This window comes from Arachis stenosperma, chromosome 9 (genome assembly GCF_014773155.1).
Source record: "Arachis stenosperma cultivar V10309 chromosome 9, arast.V10309.gnm1.PFL2, whole genome shotgun sequence".
NCBI classification, from domain to species: Eukaryota; Viridiplantae; Streptophyta; class Magnoliopsida; order Fabales; family Fabaceae; genus Arachis; species Arachis stenosperma.
In genome coordinates, this window is record NC_080385.1 from 47,756,578 (window position 1) to 47,783,368 (window position 26,791).

Genomic DNA, 26,791 nt, shown 5'->3' on the forward strand with positions numbered 1-26,791 from the left:
GAAGTTTATGAGCATCACCAATAGTTGCTTCATTCATTTTCTTATAGTTTATTACCATTCTTCGTTTCCCCCTTTTAATTTCATTATTGTTTTCAACGTAAAAAGCTGGAGCCGCATGAGGACTTTTACTTAATCTTATAATTCCTTTTTCCAAAAGATCTTTACATTCTAATGAGAACTCTTCTCTATCTCTTGCGGAATAAGGAATTTTATTTGGAACATTTATCTCTTTTGTGGGATCTTTTAATTTAATGCTTACTAATTCGCTATTTATATTTTTAATATCTAAAGGATTTTCAGCACAAATTTCATCCAAGAGTTCTTCTATCTTTATTTCAAGATTATTTTTTGGAATATTTATCTGAAAGTATAGATTTAAATAACATATTTCTAATATAGAAAATATTTTAAATTTTAAGATCTTATCTATAGTAGTAGTTGGTATTTTTATACGTTTTGATTTTTGATTTATTAAAGAATCCTGTGGAGCTTTTAAAACTATATATGTTAATTCTTGAATGAATGGATGATATAGCTTTAAAAAGTTATTTCCTATGATAAAATCCATTCCAGAATCTAACATATATATAGATGGAACAATGAATCTATAATTTTGAATAAAAATTTCAACCATCTCTGCTTTTTGGTCAATTTTATGTATTGATTTGTCAGCTATTCTAACTCTTAATGGTTTCTTTAATTTTTTCCAATCAAGTTTTATATTTGAACTAGCAAAGCATTGTGTTGCCCCAGAATCTATGAAAGCATTTATAAATTTTTCTGTTATTTTTATAGTAATAAATGTAGCATTATTACTCAGTCTCTGAGTCTGTTTCCGAGACAGATTCAAAAATATAGTCTAAGTTATCATCAGATTTTTCTAATGGTTCCATTAAACAAGACTTAGCAATTTCTATTTGTTTAGTAAGATCCTTTTTATCCTTCTTTTTCGGGCATTCATTTGCGTAGTGTCCTTCTTCTTGGCAATACCAACATTTACAATTTTCTTTTTTATTCGGGCAATAGTTATTTCTTTGTCTTTTGTTTTTATTGTTATTTTCTTTTCTAAAATATCTCTTTTTTCTCCAATTTGGATAGTATTTTCTTTTTCTAAATTGATATTTTCTTTTTCTTTGAAAATTTTTATTAAGACCATATTTTTGAGGTATCTCCTCATTATCCTGACAGCAAATTCTGATTATATTTGCAAATCTTTTTTGAGGTGCTTCTTGCATACAACGTTCTTTTATTTCCTCTCTTATTGCAGAGGTTGCTCCACCAAAATTATTTTCAATTGTTCCTCTATTTATTTCTCTTATAAATCTTCCCATTATAAATTCATTAGCAGGATATGGAAGTTTCGTTATATACATACTAAGATAATAATTTTTATCTTCTTCTTTTAGTTTGTAATAATGTATTCTATATTCACATATATAAGACTCCACATTACATAAATCATATATCTGAATATTAGCTAAATGGTTTTTTTCTTTTTGATATTCTTTATTATAGACTTCTTGTCTATGATCTATAATATTTTTTCCAAAAAATTCTTTATATAGAATCATCATTATATATAATATCTTATCATAAGCTGTTGTTTTTGTTTCTAATTCTTCTATTATTTGGTTTTCTAATGTTGTCATATAATCTCTTATAGTTCCTTTAGTATGAAACCCTATGTAATTCCAAATGTCTCTTCCAGACAATTCACTAAGTTTTGGATTAGTAAAGGCTTCTAATAAGAAGAAATTCAACCAGTTTTCGAAAATTTATTTTTCGTTCTTTTTACAGTCTAAATCGAGCATTCTCTCTCCTTCCATTTCCTGGATTTTAGGAACGTATTTTGATGGTATTTTTGTATATTTTGAATCTTTATTTATAAACCCTTTTTTAAAAGTATAATTATCAAAACCTGTTTCCCATTTAAATTGAGATTGATTATCCTTAGATGTTCCAGCTTCATTTTTAACTTGTATTGGAACTGCTGGTTCTTCGTCACTTGAATAATCTAAGATATATTCTTCATTTTCTATATTTTCAGAATTTACTAATTCTTCTTCTATTTGAAATTCCTGTTTCATAATATTATTTTCTTGAGCCATTTTTAATTGTTTAAAAAGCATTGTAACTTCTTCTAATTTTTCTTCAATATTCATAATTTTAGTGGTGGTTTTACTTTTAAATCTGTTATGTTGATTATATTTTGAAATTTCTCTTCCTTGGGATTCTCTTTTTCCTTATTTCTTTGAAATTTTATGGATGTTAATATTTCTTCAAGCATATCTACTATAGAATTTAATTGTGGGTTAAAAGTATGATATAGATGTGGGGAATCATTTCCATGGTAACATTTTTTAGATATTCCGTGTGAAAAATAAGTTTTTTCAGGTTTTTGAAGTCCTTCAATAAAACTTATAGTAAAATAAAGATTTTGAGAAAAGTCATTTTGTATTGATTTTAAGAATTCGGTGTCGTTACAGTTAACATTAGTTAAAATCATTAATTTTTGATCTATTAATTTTGATAACTTAATCTTCTAATTTACTTTTTTCCATTAGGTGATGCTTTTCTTTGTGAAGAGTTACGGTTTTAAGTGAAAAGTGTAGCTTTAGAATGTGTGGTTTAGATTTTGCCACGTAATCATATCTTTAAATCTGTACAGATTTAGATCTGTACTATATAATTTCCTTTGCTTTTTATATCACTGGTTTAATCAAAGATACCTCAAAAAATAATTTTAATGCTGTCTGAAGTGTGTGAAGACCTGACAAGAGTTTTCATGGGTATCTCAAAATCTAATTTTAAAAAACTTCAAACAAAGCCTTTTAAACAAACTCGCTAACACACTATTGTATAAAGTCCAAAGACTATATATAAACGTGTTTAATTATTTGTTTTAGGTTTGAAAAAGAATTAAAACACAATTCAATCCCATTCTCATGCACTCTCACAAATTTCATATGAGAATCAAGACGAGGATGAAGGAGAAAAGTGTCACACCTAGGATTTTTAAGGGATTTTAATTTTTATTTTGTCAAAGCTAAGCTCATACGCTCATCAATCCCACAAATAATGAATACTTGATTGACTTGTAAATTTGTAATGTTTATATCAAATACATTACGAATGTGATAGTCGTCTTACATTTATTCGATATTTGTGTTTTTCGTGTTCGAGCGTATTTTAATAAAAAAAAAAACAAAGATATTTCTCTAAATATATTTAGGCACATTCATATACAATTAACAGTTATATGTTACCGTATTCAATTTTATTTTAGGTAAATATATTTAAAATTGGGATTTTGTCTTAAAATAAAAAATTAATTAATTTTTTAAACAAGATTTTTAAACTTTATTTTTTAGGATATGGTTATTTTAAACTCTAGACTGAATTCGACACATTATTTAAATCTGGTAGGAATATTTTTAGTTGTCCTTTTTTTTCCAATCTCTTACTTAAACTTACTTTGTTCCTCACTCCTTTCTGTCTTTCGATGTTCGTGAAGTTCGTTATCCACGACATCCTCAATTTTAGGTTAGTAAATAATATGTTAGTTAGAGTTACTTTTTTCAGGTTAGTTAGAGTTATTGTTTATTATATGTTAGTTAAAGTTATTAGTTAGTGGTTGCATGTTAGTTAGTTAGAGTTAAAGATTTACTCTTAACATATTAGTTAGAGTATATAACATGTTTGTTAGATTTTTTATGTTTTTGTTTTCAAGTACAGTTGTTGTTTATTGTTTATAACATGTTAATTAGTATAAGTTGTTAGTCAATTCTTAGTTAGTTTAGTCAGAATAATTAGTTTAAGTTGTGAATTACAAGGTAGTAATTGGAATAATCAGTTAGGTTAAGTTAGATTAGAAAAAAATATGATTAGTAAAATTACGGGTTCAATTAGTTATTGATTAGGGTTGTTTAGGGTATCGTTAACGGCGTCATGTAGTTGGGTTAAATTTTAGTTACCAAGTAAATAAACTGATTAAAAAGTAAGGTAGACGTTTTAAATACATTTTTTAAGAATTTAGTTAAGATGAAAGAAACTGAGTTCATTATGTGTTATTTTTATTTTACAAGAGTGTGGTTAGACGGAGCAGCAGTTATTGGACTACGAGGATACGCTTTACAGATTAGATCATGCCGAGCACATTGTTAGTAGAGTTGATTGAGTGGTACGCTTTTATCATTGTTGTTTACTTCATTGTAATTAATAAACAGTGAACATGTTATGTTATGTGCTCACGGTAATTTTTTTTAATTTCATGTTTTCGTTTGGTAGGTGCCTCGGATCTTACACACCAGGCGAAATTTGATGACACGGCCGCCGGAGTAGATTAGGCCATATTTCATACGAGTCGAGTTTGAGTATGTGGTCTATATGGTTGAGTTCGAGCACGATTGGTCACTTGCCTCGGCGTTGATAGAGAGATGGAGACCTGGGTCCCACACGTTTCATATACCGTGTGGGAAGATGACTATCACCCTGCAGGACATGGCTATCAGCTAGGACTCAGGATCGACAGTGATCCTGTAAGTGGATGCATAGGTGGTTGGAAGCAACACCATCAGGGATGGACCATTGAGGGGTTTTGTCAGCAGCTACTGGGTGTTGTCCCCGGCGCAAAGGACAAATAGTCATAGACCAAGTAGACTGTGAAGCTCACATGGTTCTACAACATGGTCTGTGGAGAGCTGGAGTAGGACGCCACAGGACGTACAAACCGCTTTCAGTCAAGTCTTGCGTTGGAGCAAGCTGCAAGCACGTGACGACAGGGAAGACGAAGAGCCTGAAAATACCCACAATCACATTTACGTTCATCAATCAGCACCTGGTAATTCTGTTGTTTGGACCCAGGCACTGCCGCTAACTCTTCGACTGTGAAATTAGTCCTCGACCGATCAAACTGGTAAACATTCATAGTGTTGACGTGCTTTGAGTTGAATTCTATGGCCTTCATTAATGTCTGTGAAAATTCACCACTGACTTGGACTTGGGCAAGGGCCTCGAAACCCTTCCTAGCAAAAATTTCTCCCAACCGGAAATAACTTGACTTAAAAAGAGCCGTGATTGGCAAATTGCAAGAATCTTTCATCACAGTGTTAATGCACTCAGAGATAAGTGGGTACCATCAATGAAACTAAGTGGTTTGCAATGTTTGAAAGTCTCAACACATGGTAGAAACATTTAAAAAACCTGATGAAACATCATTGTGTCGGCAAAATCAGGCAAAGGTTGTTTCACAAGTTGCACCCAAGTACCTAAAGACCAATTTTCAATTAGCATATTGTATATGGTGTATTTTTTAATAGCAAATAACCATAATGAAATAAATCTTACCAGGCAAGTACATCTGCATAGCGAATAAGCAACGAGGAAGCTCGTTGTATGACTCATCCCAATCGCCATAAATTCTAGCCATGACTCTCTGTTTTGCAAGCCAAACCTTTCTATAGGACGCCTTATAACCGAAGTAATTTTTCACACCTCCTTACAAAACCCTGATGCTGATTGTTGGATCCACTTGTACCATTGTGAAAATGTATTGTGTAACAACCACAACTAATCAACCGGTTAATTAAGTGATTAATTGCCCAAATTTGATTCCGAAAAGTTAGAGTGAGAATTCGAGGTTTTAAATATCATTTTTAGACTCAGTGGGTCTTTCTGAGTCAAAAAATGTGCTTTCTGCGAAAAACTGTAAAAAAATCGTGAACCGGCAGTTGAACTGGTTGAACCGGTTCAAGTCTGCCCGGTATCGCATGAGAAAAGTGAAAAATCGTCAAAAACCTTAGAAAAATATTAGAAGTTAAAAACCGAGCGTTAATTTTAAAGGTTTGGCCCGAAGTTGGGCCAAACGGGCTAAAATCGCTAACGGGTTGGACTGGGCCCAAGTTGGGCCCAAGCTCAACGTATAAAAGGGTTCATAAGTGAACCCATTTCAACATAACACATAAACAAACACACTCACACAGCTGAGAAATAGAAGAAGGAAGAAATCCCATGAGCACTATTCATTGTCAACTTCCAAAGCTCATATCTTGAGCTAGAGAGCTCCGATCACCGTACCGTTTGCGGCTACGTGTTTCTTGTGAAGAGCTCTTCAAAACTCATCCAAGAAACTCTAAAGGTAATCATGAAATCTTCCCAGTTTCTCTCTTGAAAATTTCGGGTACTTAGGGTTTGTGCTTAAGTAAATTTTTGTGATTTTAGATGTTTAGGTTTGTTCTAATCCTTGCTTAGCCTTGGGTTTTGACATCCAAATCTGTGGAAAAAGGTAAGAGCCATTAAACTCTTGTAAATTTATGTTTAATTAGAACCCTATGTTGATTTGAGGTGATTTACATGTATATAGTTTGATTATTATGGCTTTGGGAGCTATTGGAACTTAATTTTGCTTATTGGAGTGGAATTAAAAGCTTGGATTGTGGTTGGAAGCTTGTTTGTGCTAATTTGGAGGTTTGGTGCATATAGGGAATCGGCCAAGGTATGGTTTCAGTTTTCTCTATGTAGTATATAATATTCATGGACACTTAGGCTAGTGACCCATAGGATAGGATTGAATTTAATTGGTTGCTGAGTTGTTAAATGATGGTATGTGGTGATTTATTAGGAATTAATGATTGGTGATTTTGATTTGGATGGATGATGGCACTATGATAATGATGATTGATTTGTGTAACTTGAAAAGGAGTAATGATGATGTAAGTGATGTTGAATTTGATGATTTGGCATTATAGTTGTAAAAGTGTGATATATTGGTGTTGATGTTGAGGATGATGAAATGTGAAGAGAAATGTGGTGATGTTGATGTATTATGGTATAACAGGTAAATTTTGATGAAATATGAGGTTTTTAAATGGTTTGGTATGATTTAGAATGTATATGGTAAGGAATTGTGTAAATGGTGAAGTTTGGTAAAATTGAGTTTTGATGAACTTTGTTCGATCATAACTTTTACCTCAGTTTTTGAAATTTATTGAAATTTATCTAGAATTAAAGATCTTTGAAAACCCTTTAAATTGATATAAAGTCTGCAAAATTTGGAATTTTGTACAGGAAGTTATGATTATTCAAAGTTGGTATTAAAAATCTAAAATTCTGCAAAGTTGCAGAATTTCATGCTTTCTGATATGTGCGGGCGCACACCCTTGTGCAGACGCACAACCTGCGAAAATTTTGATACGTGCAGATGCACACACCTGTGCGCACGCACAGGCAGGGAAGTACGTTCTGTTTGCCGCGCTAGCACAACTTGTGCGCGCACATATCTAAGCAAAAATTTTAACCTGTGCGGACGCACAGGCATGTGTGGACGCACACGTTGGGAAGGCCAATCTGTTGGGGGCGCTGGCACAGGTTGTGCGGGTGAACAGATTCTGTAAGTTTTACCACCTGTACGTATGCACACATTTTGAAATTTCCTCGGCGTGCGCACGTACAGACCCCTGTGCGGCCGCACACGTCCTGTTTCTCAAATTTACTTGTTTTTCAACTATTTTACCTTCCCAACAAGGTTGTAAACTTCTATAACACCATTTTGAGAGTTTTGGGGCCTAGTTTTGAATATTAGAACATGGGATATAACTTACGGGTTCTAGTACATGATTTCATGATAAATTAGAAAACGGAGGCCTAAGTTTCTAGTGTGCTGGGAATGGTTTGACATTAGGTGAAGGATGATCGGTATTTGAGATGAGGAATGATGAAATTTTGATATTTGGAAACTGAGTTATGAATGGACAGTGGTTGAGATGAGTCGAGGACTCCGATTTGAGATGATGGATCCATGTATACTGAAAATACTTTTTGAATACCACTGAAATAATGTTTTTATTGAGATTATGAGATGCTATGCGCCTGGCAGGGACGGTGGTTAATCCCGCCTGTCGAGGTAGTGGCGACGGCATAAGGATGGTGGTTAATCCTGCTTACGTTGAGATGTGAGGTTTGAGGCAAGAGTATCACACTCGCATCCCTTCGGATCTATAGGGCGTGCAGGCGCCGGTACCTGGACATTGATCCGGGCACTATATCTCGGGGGTTCCCATATGAGAAATCCAAAGGGCGACGTCTCCATGGAGATGTGTCGGGTTGGCAGTTGAACTGACAATGTGATATCACAGCCAGTAGGGCAGGCATTCATCATGTGCATTTTCTATCTGTTTGTATGCTTTGTTTACTTGTAATGGCTTGCCTAATTGAATAACATGGTTACTTGCTATTTGAATTATTTGCCTTATATGCTTCTACTTGTGCCTTACTTGCATTGTATATTACCTGTGCTTTCTAGTGCGATTGTGGAGGTTCGGAAGGCGATGGCGATGGGATCGCATGGAGGATCGGTTGGTGAAGGCTGTGGGACAATGGTGTTTGGTTAGAATAGAAATCCCCTAAGATAGTTTACCCGGTTTAATTATGTTAAGGTTTATATTTTATGCTTATCTGTTATAGAATGCTTTAAGCTTGAATCTTGTGATGGATATGGAGCTTAGGATTGCCTTTGCCGTCCCGGGGTCTTATATCCTACATCACTGGGCACTGTTACCATACTGAGAACCTCCGGTTCTCATACCATATTTCTGTTGTGTTTTTCAGATGCAGGTCGCAGCCCACCTCGGTGAGTTGCTGGATGGTGACAGAAGCGGAGGATCTTGGATTCTTTTGGAGTCTTTTTTGGTTTATGTTGTTTATACATCTCTCAGTTTTGTATTTTGTTTTGCCTAGAGGCATGTATATGAGAGAACAAAACTTGTATAAGCTGTTTTTAAACTGCCAGGTTTCTGTATGGTTTGTATATGGCTAGCCAACTTAAACTCCACGAGCCGTGGCTAGTTTCTTATCATATTATACACTTACTTTTTGTTATATTACCTTTGTATCTTGTGCGTTAAGTTAGTAGCTTCGATAGTACGTTTGTGTTTTTGAAATCCTGTTTTTGAGTTATATCTTTCATCGGGCTTTTAGATTATACTATTTTTTCTATATATATATATATATATATATATATATATATATATATATATATATTATGTATGAGCTTAGAACTGTCGTAATCTCTGATTAATCTTTGCTTTACGACGCGCGGTAAAGCTTAGGCTAATTAGGATGTTACATATTGAGCGATCACCTTCGAATCCAACCTACGATGGTCTTGTCCCATCGATGTTTGCATGCAAGTATGAGGACCAGCGTATCTCCTCACCTCCCATTTTTCTTGCTTTTGGCGATATGATATGAGTATGCTCCAATTACATCCGGGTCCGAATTGGATACACTATGCATTATATCTCAACTATTCACTCTTTACTATTTTGTACTCCGCAATCCTTCTGATGTTGTACCTCTTAACTGCCAACATGACTTCTTCCTTGTTCTAAAACTGTTGTCCAACCTCAAACTCATTGCTTGGATCCTCTTCGGGGCCTTCCTAGGTGAACGACCAATTCGAAGTCATTGCATCGAGATCCAACCTAGAAAAGTGGTCCGACTGGTCATATGATTTAGAAATAGCAGGCTGTGTCAGAGCGATTTGTGTGTCACCATAGTAGTTCATCTCTTCTTCCTCGTTACCATCATTAGAAATTTCGAGTGGTTCATCTTCAACATCGTCTCCATCATTGAGGTTAACTTCATACTGATCCATCATCAGATCCCTAACAGCAGAACCCTCATGACTTTCAACATTGTCATCCATCAAGTCAGCATTACGAACTTCAATATTAGATCCTTCTTGACTACTTTCAGGTGCCATATTTAGATCCACCATCGTCCGTCTAATATTTTGTCTACTAGGTCCACTCATCGAACTATCATCGACATTATCTGCAGACGATCCTAGGCCACCCAACTCAATGAGAAACACGAATAATTCCAACAGATGAACATTTGTCCATTGATTATGCCATGACCTTATAAGACGTATGTCCTCGTTGTCACGTAAACGATACCTAATTCAAAACAACAAACTTTTTCTCACAACCGTGGTCTAAAAAATACACTATCAACAAAGACAAAACAACTGTGATATACCTTTTATAAAACATACTGTCATCTACTTTGGTCGGATATCTGTAGTAATTTTTTCACCCTTTTTGTCTCTGGCTGTCCGACGGAATACAATATCAGATTCTTCAACGCTGTTAGACTGTTGACTTCCGGTGTCATATAGGTAATTATTGGTTGGCCTGAACTAAAAAATATAGAACCTTTTTCATCATACACTATTTCACCATCGTAATGAATTGATAACAATGAATTTCTTGACATTGTAGAAAAAAATAGCAACAGTGAAAACGAAAGTGAAGAATGAAATTATGGTTCTCAGCTCTGCTCTCCAATAGGCATTTATTTTGGAAACTCATCCTAGAGTTTTTCAGGGTGCGCGAACTCCATAATTTATATAGAGTTCGTCGGGGGTGCGACAAATTTGCTCTAATTACAAAAAAAATCGTATTCTAAAAAATAAAGTTCAAAAATCTTGTTTGAATAATTAATTAGTTTTTTTATTTTATTTAAGAAAAAAATCTATTTAAAATATGTTTAGAATTAATATATATTATTAATTATGAATACAAAACATTATCTTAAAATATCTTATATATCTATATATAATTAAAAAAAATACTAAAAATATCTTTAAAAAAATAATTTATATTTTAATATTATAAAATATTAAGATATATTATAGTTGTCTAAATTTTTTTCTATTATATATGCTACAGTACGATGATAAATTCATACGTACCGATACGTTTAAATATAGACAAATAACAATAAGATATGTGGAATTTATTTTCCACGTCAGTATTTAATTTTTTTAAATATATATTATATCACCACTTTTACAAAAATATCCTTTTAATTAAATAAAAAAAAATATTTATTTATTTAATTTTATAAAAAGACTTAAACATCCTTCTTTTATTTGATTAAAAAAATACCTTTTTAAATTAATCAAATTTTAGAATTCAATTAACCCTAATTTTATAGTTTCAAATAATTGAAACAACAAAACAAAAACATATTAAAAAAATAAAAAATCAAAATTGTTCTTCATCTGTGTTAAACATATTAAAAAAATAAAAAACCAAAAAGAGAGAGAGAGGATAGAAAAATGAGAAAAAAAGATAAAAAATACTGAAACCCAAGTCCATAAAACTAGCAAAAAGATTTTGGTGAATTGTAATTGAAAAGCTGAAAGAGTGACAAAGGTTGAAACTTTGGCATGTCCAAATCAAAACCCATAAACGAAATTGAAATTGAAAGAGAAGGGTAAGTGGAATCGATACCAGAGGACCGAACAATTGTGGAAGTGCGTTTGTGTTGTTTAGGGTGAAACTAAAAGAGGAGCTTGTTATTGTTGTTTTGAGTTAAAGCAAGAGGAGGAGAAAGTTGTAGAAACAGTGTTGCTCGAAGGTGGCAGTGCGATGACGTTGATGATGATGGAATTGTTGGGTGTAAATTGAAAGGTTTAATACACCAACAAGAAGACATTTTTTCGTGTTTCGTATCAAAACATATTAAATTTTGGTTTTTTATTTTTTTAATATATTTAATACAGATGAAGAATAATTTTGATTTTTGTTTTTTTAATATGTTTTTGTTTTGTTATTTCAATTATTTGAAACTATAAAATTAGGGTTAATTGAATTTTAAAATTTGATTAATTTAAAAGGGTATTTTTGTCTAATCAAATAAAGGAAGAATGTTTAAGTCTTTTTATAAAATTAAATAAATAAATATTTTTTATTTTTTATTTAATTAAAAGAGTGTTTTAGTAAAGTGGTGATATAATATATATTTAAAAAAGAAAAAATTAAATGCTGATGTGAAAAATAAATTCCATATGTCTTATTGTTATTTGTCTATATTTTAAACGTATCAATATTTATGAATTTATCATCATACTTTAACAAACACTTATATATATATATATATATATATATATATATATATATATATAATTTGTAATTGGGATGTCCGTATTTTTTATATTGTATGAGTATGGATATTAGTATCCGTACATGATAACTTGTATCAAATGCTTTTCAGCTGGTATAGTTTGCAGTTGACATTGACGTACACACAGTAGCTGTAGCTCATATAGCTAGCAAGCTACGTGAAGTGAGAGTGTGAGACTAAAGCAGTGACTTTCTCTCAATAACTTTGTTATTTTGAACTCATCATCGCTCCGCCTTTATTCTCTGCTTTAATATTGACAGCACGCTACACGACAAATAAGGCTACGAATAAATATTATCAACTTTTAAAAAAGTAAATAATTATTTTTTTAAACAAAAATATTTTCCTTAAAAAGTATATTTATACATTTAAAAATAATAAAAATACTTTATTTTTTAATTTTTTTTATTTAAATAAACCAATCAAAACCAATACTAACTATTGGCCATGACGATAGAGCCTGCATATTTTAACTTAGTTAATTAATCAATACTATACCAAACTCAATATAAACTTTTCATAAGGAAAAAAAAAAGTCTCGCTAACATATTGTTATGCAGATTTTTAATAAATTTTGATTAATTTGATATCTAAATTCTAAGAACAAAAATTTATTTTTTATAATTATCAATTTTTAAATATACACCAAAAATTTTATTCTTAAAATGATTAAAGAAAAAAAAAATCCAAAATATAAAATAAGATTAAATAATTTGAAATTGAAAATACAAAAAATAAAATAAATGACTTTAATTTCAAGAAAAGCAATATAATATTTTCAAGGCAGTTGAAGGGTTTTAAATTCAAAAAACAATATTTTAAAAAAAAGGAAAAGAACATGCAAAGAAAAAGTAAATCGCATAAAAGAAAAATTACAAAGAATTTTAAAAGAAATGAAATGACATGAAAGAAATTCTACAGAAAAGAAATTTGAGGTAGACTCAGAAATTCGCTTGAATGTGAGTGTGTGTGAGTGTTTTCTGAAGACGAATTTCAAGTTTTGTTCCTTCCAAGTCTTGTCTATTTATAAATTAGTTTGACCAATCCTACACTGTCGAATATTATTTTTAAACAATCACAAAGTAACTGTTCTTGCCAAATGCAAATCTAAGTAACTGCCACTTTCGTATAGCTTATCCTTGATTTTGATTTTTCAATCTGTAGACTTTATCCTTCGACAACTTCAAATGAATCGAAACCTTGTCATCAACTCCCCTCTCCTCAACTCAACCATTTAATCGATTTAGTCAATCAAAAAATATTTGACTAACAAATTGCTCCCTTAAAATTATTATTTCATTGAAACTTTCACACAATTGAAAATAATTAATCCTAAATAAATTTTATCTAATATCAATAATAATAATAATAAAAAAGTTCGTTCCTAAGCTTTATAACTGTCTTAATGAGCTTGATCTCATTAATTGCGAGTATTATGCACGCCACTAATTAATTGCATTACAATTCTAAAAGACTATAAATTGAACAAAAAAAATACTCCCCTCTTTCAAAATTTACAACTCCCTTTAAATTTGTTTACCATCAACCAAGCATACGGACAAGGTAACACTTATACCTCTCATTTTGTCTTCCTTTCTTCATATGATTTTTATACTATATATATATATATATATATATATATATATATATATATATATATATATATTAATCACTCCATTATATAGGGCCTCTTCATACAAATAAGATAATTCAATTGCTTCTTCAAGTACTTCGAGCTCAACGACACTGCCATATATTCGATGCATTCTTCAAGCTCACTAGCTCGAGAGGTTGAGATATATTGGCAATTCTCTTTTATTTCAACGAAGTCGTGACACTATAAATTTATTTTCAACATTTAACACTTCTTGATACAGGACCAAAAAACCAACAAAGAAATAACTTCAAATTCAAAGTGACACCAACCAAAATCAAGTCTCCAATAATAGAAAATAAAGGAAAATCATCATCCTCATTGTCGAGTGGACATGTTTTGTCACACTACCTACAAGGTGAGATCGAGGTTGATTATCTTAACAAAAATGAAAATTGTAGAGCTCAATTGAAACAAGAAAGTTCTCCAAAAACTAAATTTGTCGATAATGAAGCTTCTCCTAAGAAGATCAATATTGATCTTACTAATTTTTCTTCTCCTTCTACTCAGACAAGTCCACAAGAGAAATCAAAGGAGAACATTGAGCCCATTTCTCAATCCAACTTACAAACTAGTGAATTCTCAGCTCACGTCAATGAAAACAACCTTATTGATGGAGCTAAACTCGATCCTAACACCCATCAAGATGGCAATCAACCTGTATCGGATCAAGCTTCGAGTCCACATAAATTGATTTAAAAGAGCTTCTTTTAGCTGTTTCCAATCTATCTTATAAGATTGATGTAACATTTTAAACATCACCAATCAAAAAATCACCAGTATCTCAACTTCCAAAAGTGCTATCTTCTCGTGCTCTTGAAAGTCTAAAAAGTCTCCTTGAATTTTTGAAGCACACTATCAACAGGTGGCTAAATCAAGATAACTTGAACAATCTACTTTCCAATATCTTGGGTTCAACTCTCGAGTATCATGTACTCTCGTCAACTTCTTCTAGCAGGTACAAAGATTTGAAAAATCATTAATAACTTGCTCATCTCTCAGAGAAAACTTGCTGTCTTAAAAAATGGAATGTCAAAAATCGAAGTAGAATCTGCACAACTTGATGTTTCATATGCCTCTTCACAAAAAACTTACAAAAAATATGAAACTAATGTTGCTCATGCAGCTAAAGCTCTCGATCAATTAGTTAGTTGGGAAGAAGAACTTGAAAAAGAACTCGCTCAAGTTCATGCAGACATAACTCTACTATGAGACCCTTTTCACAAGGCTGATAAAAGGAAGAAAGACCTTAATCGAGAACTATGTGAGATGGAAAGTGTTCAAGTTGAACTTAGAAAATATGAGAAGTTACAACTCGATGAACAAGAAGAGATTCAAGTTTTCAGCTTGTTTAACGAAGAAAGAATACTTTTCAAATTTGATTTGGAAGAACTTTTGGAACTTATCTCTGAAGGCTTGGTATGCCAAGTTTCTTTGTACTTTATTTTGCTTACTTCGTATAACTTCAATGTTCTGAAACCTTAGTTTCATTATATGTATATATATATATTTTTCAAACGCTGCTCTCTAAGCATCGATATCATTTTAAATACTTTTCATTAATCGATTTGATCTCGATACCAGTATCTATATGTTTAATTGTATACGCATTTCCAGAATACAAATTGATCACCTAAAAGGGTCCCTACCAATTAGGGGATCATTTTTTATAAACTCTCGATTTTTTATCTAATGGTAAAATAGTCTTTAAAACTATCTCACCAATGCCAAAAACTGTTTCTTTCACTCGTCGATTGTAAATACGAGCTATATACGCTCATTATCTAGATCACTTAATTATTTAAACATTGTGTTCCAATAATCATCGATTCATAAATGATCTTCCTCATCACTCTCATGGTATTAAGATTTATTTCTAAAGGTAGCATCGCATCATGACTATAAACTAATTTATAAGGAGATGTATTTATCAAACCTCTTGGTGAATTTTGATAAGCCTATAAAACTTGGCTTAAATATGTTTCATGCCAAGTATGAGGTTTCTGACCAATCTACTTAACTAAATTAATTAAATTTTTATTTGCATCCTGATAGAGAAAAATCATCGGTTAGAAATTTTCACAAAATTATCTCGTCGAAGTATAGATTTAAACCAATAAATAACCCTCAATCAAAGTTTAATTTGTTTATCACAATGCAAACTAATATAAACCGGGAGTATTTAAACCTCGGCTCGTCTCTCAAGGAATTACAGGAAAGTGTGCATATGATTAGTTATGAGAAATTTTGGGATTTTTTGTGATTAATGAGAAAGAAACGTAAATTGCTTAAAAGTAAAGGAAACTCAAATGGTGAAAAGGTCCTGGCAAGGGTTGATGCTTGGTGGACGAAATTGTGACCCTCTTTGTATTTGCATGAGATTTATTTAATGGCTATTGGCTATGTGTGGACACAACTTCGTTCAACTTAACCAGCAAGTGTACTGGGTAATCCAAGTAATACCTTACGTGAGTAAGGGTCGATTCCACAGAGATTGTTGGTATGAAGCAAGCTATGGTCACCTTGTAAATCTCAGTTAGGCAGATTAAATTGGTTTATGATGAGTTCGAAAATTAATAATAAACAGAAAATAAAAAGGGATAGAAATACTTATGTAAATTAATGGTGGGGATTTCAGATAGGCGTGTGGAGATGCTAGAATCCTCTCGAATCTCTGTTTTCCTATTGCTTTCATCCAATCCTTCTTACTCCTTTCCATGGCATGCTGTATGTAGGGCATCACCGTCGTCAATGGCTACTTTTCATCCTCTCGGGAAAATGGTCCTATGCGCTGTCACTGCATGGCTAATCGTTTGGAGGCATCACCTTTGTCGATGGCTACATCGCATCCTCTCAGTGAAAATTATCCTATGTTCTGTCACAGCACGGCTAATCATCTGTCGGTTCTCAATCAGGTTGGAATAGAATCCTTTGATTCTTTTGCGTCTGTCACTAACGCCCAGCCTTCAGGAGTTTGAAGCTCGTCACAGTCATTCAATACCGGAATCCTACTCGGAATACCACAGACAAGGTTAGACTTTCCAGATTCCTGGAATCCTACTCGGAATACCACAGACAAGGTTAGACTTTCCGGATCTCCATGAATGCCGCCATCTATCTAGCTTATACCACGAAGATTCTGTTGAAGAATCTAAGAGATATGCGCCCGGCCTAAGGTAGAACGGAAGTGGTTGTCATTCACGCGCGTTCATAGGTGAGAATGATGATGAGTGTCACGGATCATCACATTCATCAAGTTGAAGTGCAATGAATATCTTTAGAATAGGAATAAAAGAGAATTGAATAGAAAATAATAGTAATTGTATTGAAACTTGAGGTACAGCAGAGCTTCACACCCTTAATCTATGGTATGTAGAAACTCCACCGTTGAAAATACATAAGTGAAAGGTTCAGGCATGGCCGAATGGTCAGCCCCCATGGTCTAAGGACTAGGCGTCCAGAGATGTCTAATACACTAGTAAAAAGTTCTATTTATAATAAACTAGCTACTAGGGTTTACAGAAGTAAGTAATTGATGCATAAATCCACTTCCGGGGCCCACTTGGTGTATGTTTGGGCTGAGCTTGGTCTATCCACGAGCTGAGGCTTTTCTTGGAGTTGAACACCGAGTTATAGCGTGTTTCTGGCGTTCAACTCCGGGTTATGACGTGTTTCTGGCGTTTAACTCCAGACAGCAGCATGTACTTGGCGTTGAGCGCCACTTTACGTCATCAATTCCCGAATAAAGTATGGACTATTATATATTGATGGAAAGCTCTGGATGTCTACTTTCCAACGCCGTTGAGGTCGCGCCATTTGGTATTTTGTAGCAACAGAAAATTCATTTTGAGTGCAGGGAGGTCAGATTCCAACAACATCAGCAGTCCTTTTGTCAGCCTTTTTCAGAGTTTTGCTCAAGTCCCTCAATTTCAGCCAGAAATTACCTGAAATTACAGAAAAACACACAAACTCATAGTAAAGTCCAGAAATGTGAATTTAACATAAAAACTAATGAAAACATCCCTAAAAGTAGCTTGAACTTACTAAAAACTACCTAAAAACAATGCCAAAAAGCGTATAAATTATCCGCTCTTCACAACACCAAACTTAAATTGTTGCTTGTCCCCAAGCAACTGAAAATCAAATAGGATAAAAAGAAGAGAATATACTATAAATTCCAAAATATCAATGAATATTAATTCTAATTAGATGAGCAGGACTTGTAGCTTTTTGCTTCTGAACAGTTTTGGCATCTCACTTTTTCCTTTGAAGTTTAGAATGATTGGCTTCTCTAGGAACTTAGAATTTTGGATAGTGTTATTGAATTTCCTAGTTAAGCATGTTGATTCTTGAACACAGCTACTTATGAGTCTTGGCCGTGGCCCTAAGCACTTTGTTTTCCAGTATTACCACCGGATACATAAATGCCACAGACACATAACTGGGTGAACCTTTTCAGATTGTGACTCAGCTTTGCTAGAGTCCCCAGTTAGTGGTGTCCAGAGCTCTTAAGCACACTCTTTCTGCTTTGGATCACGACTTTAACCACTCAGTCTCAAGCTTTTCACCTGGACCTTTATGACATAAGCACATGGTTAGGGACAGTTTGGTTTAGCCGCTTAGGCCTGGATTTTATTTCCTTGGGCCCTCCTATCCATTGATGCTCAAAGCCTTGGATCCTTTTTACCCTTGCCTTTTGGTTTTAAGGGCTATTGGCTTTTTCTGCTTGTTTTTTCTTTTTCTTTCTATTTTTTTCGCCATTTTTTTTCTTTTTCGTAAGCTTTTGTTTTTCACTGCTTTTTCTTGCTTCAAGAATCAATTTCATGATTTTTCAGATCATCAATAACATTTTTCTTAGTTCATCATTTTTTTCAAGAGCCAACAATTTTAACATTCATAAACAACAATATCAAAAGACATATGCACTGTTGAATCATTCATTCAGAAAACAAAAAGTATTGTCACCACATCAATATAATTAAATTAATTTCAAGGATAAATTTGAAATTCATGTACTTCTTGTTCTTTTGAATTAAAACATTTTTCATTTAAGAGGGGTGAATGATTAATGGATTTTATTCATAGCTTTAAGACATGGTTACTACATACTAATGATTATGAAGTAGAGACACAAAATATAGATAAACATAACATAGAAACCGAAAAACAGAAAGAAATAAGAACAATGAATGAATCCACCTTAGTGGCGTCTTCTTCTTGAAGGACCAACAATGTCCTTAAGCTCTTCTATGTCCCTTCCTTGCCTTTGTTGCTCCTCCCTCATTGCTCTTTGATCTTCTCTTATTTCATGGAGAATGATGGAGTGCTCATGATGTTCCACCCTTAATTGTTCCATATTGTGGCTGAAATCTTCTAAGGAAGTGTTGAGTTGTTCCTAATAGTTGTTGGGAGGAAAGTGCATCCCTTGAGGCATCTCAGGGATTTCTTGATGATGAGCTTCCTCATAAATCTCTTGAGATCCGTGGATAGTCTCTCTTGCTTGCTCCATCCTTTTCTTGGTGATGGGCTTATCCTCTTCAATGGAGATTATTCCTTCTATGATAACTCCAGCTGAGTAACACAGATGGCAAATAAGGTGAGGAAAAGCTAGCCTTGCCATGGTGGATGGCTTTTCGGCTATTTTGTAGATTTCATTGGAGATGACTTCATGAACTTCTACTTCCTCTCCAGTCATGATGCTATGAATCATGATGGCCCGATCCACAGTAACTTCGGATCGGTTGCTAGTGGGAATGATGGAGCGTTGAATGAACTCCAACCATCCTCTAGCCACAAGCTTGAGGTCCAGTCTTCTTAGTTGAACTGGCTTGCCTTTGGAGTCTCTTTTCCATTGAGCTCCTTCCACACATATGTCCATAAGGACTTGGTCTAACCTTTGATTAAAGTTGACCCTTCTAGTGTAGGGGCGTACATCTTCTTGCATCATGGGCAAGTGGAACGCCAACCTCACATTCTCCGGACTAAAATCTAAGTATTTCCCCCGAACCATTGTGAGATAATTCTTTGGATTCGGGTTCATACTTTGATCATGGTTCCTAGTGATCCATGCATTGGCATAGAACTCTTGAACCATTAAGATTCCGACTTGTTGCATGGGGTTGGTTAGGACTTCCCAACCTCTTCTTTGGATCTCATGTCGGATTTCCAAATACTCATTTTTCTTGAGCTTGAAAGGGACCTCAGGGATCACCTTCTTCTTTGCCACAACATCATAGAAGTGGTCTTGGTGGCTTTTGGAGATGAATCTTTCCATCTCCCATGACTCGGAGGTGGAAGCTTTTGTCTTCCCTTTTCCTTTTCTAGAGGATTCTCCGGCCTTAGGTGCCATTGATGGTAATAGAAAAACAAAAAGCTTATGCTTTTACCACACCAAACTTAAAATATTGCTCGCCCTCGAGTAAGAGAAGAAAGAAGAGAAGAAGAAGAAGAAGAAGAAAATATGGAGGAGAGTGAGAGATGGTATTTTCGGCCAAGGTGAAGAAGAGGGGATTTGTGTTGTGTGAAAATGAAGTAAAATGGAGGGGTTTATATAGTGAGCGGAGAGGGGGTAGGTTCGGCCATTTAGGGTGGGTTTGGGTGGGAAAGATTTTTGAATTTTGGAGGTAGGTGGGGTTTATGGGGAAGAGTGGATGGATGTGAGTGGTGAAGAGGTGATGGGGAAGAGAGATTGAGGTGATTGGTGAAGGGTTTTGGGAAAGAGTGTTTATTGGGAAGAGTGTTATAGGATTAGGAGGTAAGGTGGGAATATGTTAGGTGGGATCCTGTGGGGTCCACAGATCCTGAGGTGATCCTGTGGGGTCCACAGATCCTGAGGTATCAAGGAATTTCATCCCTGCACCAAATAGGCATGTAAAATGCCTTTGCATACCATTCTGGCGTTTAAACGCCAAGGTGATGCACGTTCTGGGTGTTCAACGCCCATGTGAAGCATGTTCTGGGCGTTCAACGCCCATATGTAGCATGTTTCTGGCGTTGAACGCCAGTTCCATGCTTGTTACTGGCGTTTAGCGCCAGCTTTTCTTAAGGCACATTCCTGGCGTTCAAACGCCAGAATGTTGCTTGTTTCTGGCGTTCAGCGCCAGATTCATACTCTGTTCTGGCGTTGAACGCCAGCCAGATGCTCCTTACTGGCGTTGAACGCCAGTCTGTCCTTCCTCCAGGGTGTGATTTTTCTTCTGCTGTTTTTGATTCTGTTTTTAATTTTTATATTTTTTTCGTGACTCCACATGATCATGTACCTAATAAAACACAAAATAATAATAAAATAAAATAAAATAAAAATTAGATAAATAAAATTGGGTTGCCTCCCAACAAGCGCTTCTTTAATGTCAATAGCTTGACAGTGGGCTCTCATGGAGCCACAAGGTGATCAGGTCAATGTTGTATAGTCCCAACACCAAACTTAGAGTTTGGATATGGGGTCTTAACACCAAATTTAGAGTTTGGTTGTGGCCTCCCAACACCAAACTTAGAGTTTGACTGTAGGGGCTCTTCTTGACTCAGAATTGAGAGAAGCTCTTCATGCTTACTCTCTTTTGTCACAGAGGGATGGCCATGTGCTTTAAACACAAGGTAGTGCCCATTCAATTGAAGGACTAATTCACCTCTGTTGACATCAATCACAGCTCCTGCTGTAGCTAGGAAAGGTCTTCCAAGGATGATACATCCATCCTCTTCCTTCCTAGTGTCTAAGATTATGAAATCAGCAGGGATGTAAAGGCCTTCAACCTTTACTAACACATCCTTTACTATTTCATAAGCTTGTCTCAATGACTTGTCTGCCAATTGTAGTGAGAACAAGGCAGGTTGTACCTCAATGATCCCCAGCTTCTCCATTACAGAGAGTGGCATAAGATTTATCCCTGACCCCAGATCACATAGAGCTTTTTCAAAGGTCATGGTGCCTATGGTACAAGGTTTTAAGAACTTGCCAGGATCTTGTCTCTTTTGAGGTAAAATTTGCTGAATCCAGGTATCTAGTTCATTAATGAGCAAGGGAGGTTCACTTTCCCAAGTCCCATTACCAAACAACTTGGCATTTAGCTTCATGATAGCTCCTAAATATTGAGCAACTTGCTCTCCAGTCACATCTTCATCCTCCTCAGAGGAAGAATAGTCTTCAAAGCTCATGAACGGCAAAAGGAGATTTAATAGAATCTCTATGGTCTCTACATGAGCCTCAGATTCCTTTGGATCCTTAATAGAAAACTCCTTCTTGCTTGAGAGACGTCCCAGGAGGTCTTCCTCACTGGGATTTTCGTCCTCCTCCTCCCTTGTGCCTTCGGCCATTTTGATTACATCAATGGCCTTGCACTCTCCTTTTGGATTCTCTTCTGTATTGCTTGGGAGAATACTGGGAGGAGTTTCAATGACTTTCTTACTCAGCTGGCCCACTTGTGCCTCCAGATTTCTGATGGAGGATCTTGTTTCACTCATGAAACTGAAAGTGGCTTTTGACAGATCAGAGACTAGATTGGCTAAATTAGAAGTGCTTTGTTCAGCATTCTCTGTCTGTTGCTGAGAAGATGATGGAAAAGGCTTGATATTGCTTAGCCTATTGCGTCCACCATTGTTAAAGCCTTGTTGAGGCTTTTGTTGATCCTTCCATGAGAAATTGGGATGATTTCTCCATGATGAATTATAGGTGTTTCCATAAGGTTCACCCATGTAATTAACCTCTGCCATTGCAGGGTTCTCAGGATCATAAGCTTCTTCAGAAGCTGCCTCTTTAGTACTGTTGGATGCATTTTGCCATCCATTCAGACTTTGAGAAATCATGTTGACTTGCTGAGTCAACACTTTGTTCTGAGCCAATATGGCATTCAGAGCATCAATTTCAAGAACTCCCTTCCTCTGAGGCGTCCCATTATTCACGAAATTCCTCTCAGAAGTGTACATGAACTGGTTATTTGCAACCATGTCAATAAGTTCTTGAGCTTCTGCAGGTGTTTTCTTTAGGTGAATAGATCCACCTGCAGAATGGTCCAATGACATTTTCGAAAACTCAAATAGACCATAATAGAATATATCTAATATAGTCCATTCTGAAAACATGTCAGATGGACACCTTTTGGTTAGCTGCTTGTATCTTTCCCAAGCTTCATAGAGGGATTCACCATCTTTTTGCTTGAAGTTCTGAACATCCACTCTAAGTTTGCTCAGCTTTTGAGGAGGAAAGAATTTATCCAAGAAGGCTGTGACCAGCTTATCCCAGAAGTCCAGGCTATCCTTAGGTTGTGAATCCAACCATATTCTAGCTCTGTCTCTTACAGCAAAAGGGAAAAGCATGAGCCTGTAGACTTCAGGATCTACTCCATTCGTCTTAACAGTCTCACAAATCTGCAAGAACTCAGTTAAAAACTGGTAAGGATCTTCAGATGGAAGTCCATAAAACTTACAGTTCTGTTACATTAAAGCAATTAGCTGAGGTTTCAGCTCAAAGTTGTTTGTTCCAATGGCAGGAATGGAGATGCTTCTTCCATCAAATTTGGACGTGGGTTTGGTAAAGTCACCAAGCATCCTTCTTGCATTATCATTATTGGGTTCGGCTGCCATCTCCTTCTCTTGTTCGAAAATTTCTGAAAGGTTACTTTTGGATTGTTGTAATTTGGCTTCTCTTAGTTTCCTTTTCAGAGTCCTTTCAGGTTCAGGATCAGCTTCAACAAGAGTGCTCTTGTTCTTGTTCCTGCTCATATGAAAGAGAAGAAAACAAAAAAAGAAGAGAAATCCTCTATGTCACAGTATAGAGATTCCTTTATGTTAGTAGAAAAAGAAAGGGGAGAAGAGTGAAGAAGAATGAATAATCTGTATAAAGAGTAAGGATAGGGGAGGTAAAGAGAAGTGTTAGTAAATAAATAAAATAAATAGAAAGAGATGAGGGGGAGAGAAATTCGAAAATAATTTTAAAAAAAATGTGTTAGTAATTTCGAAAATTAAAGGAAGAAATAAAATTAAAATTAAAATTTGAAACAATTAATTAATTAAAAAGAATTTTTGAAAAAGAGGGAGGTATTTTCGAAAATTAGAGAGGGAAAAGTAGTTAGGTGGTTTTGAAAAAGATAAGAAACAAACAAAAAGTCAAATAGTTAGTTGAAAAAAAAGATATTAAAATCAAATTTGAAAAGATTAGAAGATAAGAAATAGATTTTGAAAATATTTTGAAAAAGATTTTTGAACTTTTCGAAAAATAGAAAAAAAAAATGAAAAAGATATAATTTTTGAAAAAGATTTTGAAAAGATAAGATTTTTAAAATTGAAAATTTGACTTGACTTGTAAGAAACAACTAATTTTGAAAATTTTTGACTAAGTCAACTCAAATTTTCAAAAATTATGAGAAAAATAAGGAAAAGATATTTTTTTGATTTTTGAATTTTTAATTATGAGAGAGAAAAAACACAAACATGACCCAAAACTTAAAAATTTTGGATCAAAACACATGATGCATGCAAGAACACTATGAATGTCAACATGAACACCAAGAACACTTTGAAGATCATGATGAACACCAAGAACATAATTTTGAAAAATTTTTGATGCAAAGAAAACATGCAAGACACCAAACTTAGAAATCTTTAATGCATGGACTCTAACAAACGAAAAATGCATATGAAAAACAACAAACAACACAAAATAAGAAAACATCAAGATCAAACAAGAAGACTTACCAAGAACAACTTGAAGATCATGAAGAACACTATGAATGCATGGAATTCTCGAAAAATGCAAGAAAAAATTTTTAAAGCATGCAATTGACACCAAACTTAAAAATTGACTCAAGACTCAAACAAGAAACATAAAATATTTTTGGTTTTTATGATTTTCTGATTTTTTTTGGATTTTTATTAATTTTTTCGAAAATATTTTTGAAAAAAAAACGAAAAATAAAAGAAAATTTTGAAAAAGATTTTTGAAAAATTTTTGAAAAGAAAATTACCTAATCTGAGCAACAAGATGAACCGTCAGTTGTTCAAACTCAACAATCCCCAGAAACGGCGCCAAAAACTTGGTGGACGAAATTGTGACCCTCTTTGTATTTGCATGAGATTTATTTAATGGCTATTGGCTATGTGTGGACACAACTCCATTCAACTTAACCAGCAAGTGTACTGGGTCATCCAAGTAATACCTTACGTGAGTAAGGGTCGATCCCACAGAGATTGTTGGTATGAAGCAAGCTATGGTCACCGTGTAAATCTCAGTTAGGCAGATTAAATTGGTTTATGATGAGTTCAAAAATTAATAATAAACAGAAAATAAAAAGGGATAGAAATACTTATGTAAATTAATAGTGGGGATTTCAGATAGGCGTGTGGAGATGCTAGAATCCTCTCGAATCTCTGTTTTTCTATTGCTTTCATCCAATCCTTCTTACTCCTTTCCATGGCAAGCTGTATGTAGGGCATCACCGTCGTCAATGGCTACTTTTCATCCTCTCGGGAAAATGGTCCTATGCGCTGTCACTGCATGGCTAATCGTCTGGAGGCATCACCTTTGTCGATGGCTACATCCCATCCTCTCAGTGAAAATGGTCCTATGCTCTGTCACAGCACGGCTAATCATCTGTCGGTTCTCAATCAGGTTAGAATAGAATCCTTTGATTCTTTTGTGTCTGTCACTAACGCCCAGCCTTCAGGAGTTTGAAGCTCGTCACAGTCATTCAATACCGGAATCCTACTCGGAATACCACAGACAAGGTTAGACTTTCCGAATTCCCGGAATCCTACTCGAAATACCACAGACAAGGTTAGACTTTTTGGATCCCCATGAATGCCGCCATCTATCTAGCTTATACCATGAAGATTCTGTTGGGGAATCTAAGAGATATGCGCCCGGCCTAAGGTAGAACGGAAGTGGTTGTCAGTCACGCGCATTCATAGGTGAAAATGATGATGAGTGTCACAGATCATCACATTCATCAAGTTGAAGTGCAACGAATATCTTTATAATAGGAATAAAAGAGAATTGAATAGAAAATAATAGTAATTGTATTGAAACTTGAGGTACAGCAGAGCTTCACACCCTTAATCTATGGTGTGTAGAAACTCCACCGTTGAAAATACATAAGTGAAAGGTTCAGGCATGGCCGAATGACCAGCCCCTATGGTCTAAGGACTAGGCATACAGAGATGTCTAATACACTAGTAAAAAGTTCTATTTATAATAAACTAGCTACTAGGGTTTACAGAAGTAAGTAATTGATGCATAAATCCACTTCCGGGGCCCACTTGGTGTATGTTTGGGCTGATCTTGGTCTATCCATGAGCTGAGGCTTTTCTTGGAGTTGAACGCCGAGTTATAGCGTGTTTCTGGCGTTCAACTCCGGGTTATGACGTGTTTCTGGCGTTTAACTCCAGATAGCAGCAAGTACTTGGCGTTGAGCGCCACTTTACGTCGTCAATTCCCGAATAAAGTATGGAATATTATATATTGCTGGAAAGCTCTGGAAGTCTACTTTCCAACGCCGTTGAGAGCGTGCCATTTGGATTTCTATAGCTCTAGAAAATCCATTTTGAGTGCAGGGAGGTCAGATTCCAACAGCATCAGCAGTCCTTTTGTCAGCCTTTTTCAGAATTTTGCTCAAGTCCCTCAATTTCAGCCAGAAATTACCTGAAATTATAGAAAAACACACAAACTCATAGTAAAGTCCAGAAATGTGAATTTAACATAAAAACTAATGAAAACATCCCTAAAAGTAGCTTGAACTTACTAAAAACTACCTAAAAACAATGCCAAAAAGCGTATAAATTATCCGCTCATCAATGGTTAAGGATCACAATCATTTTTACCAACCATAATATGATAATTACAAGGATCAATTCCACTTTGTCATCCCCAATGTTAGAGGAAAGTCAAATGGGCTTAATTAATTCTAATTCATAAGTCCTACACAACTCTCTAAATAATTTGGTGAGAGACTAGAGTCAATGGAAAGAAATTATCAGTCACTTGGACATGAGTAACTCAAGGTTACCCAAGTTACCAACCCAAGCCAAGAATATAAAAATCTACTCTAAAATCCAACCAAGCATTTTATCAAACACCTGGAAGGCATAAAAGGAAAGCATGATAAAATAGCAAGAAATATAAAATCTAAAATTATCAAATATAAGATAACAATAATAACAACTCAATTAAGCATTAATAAA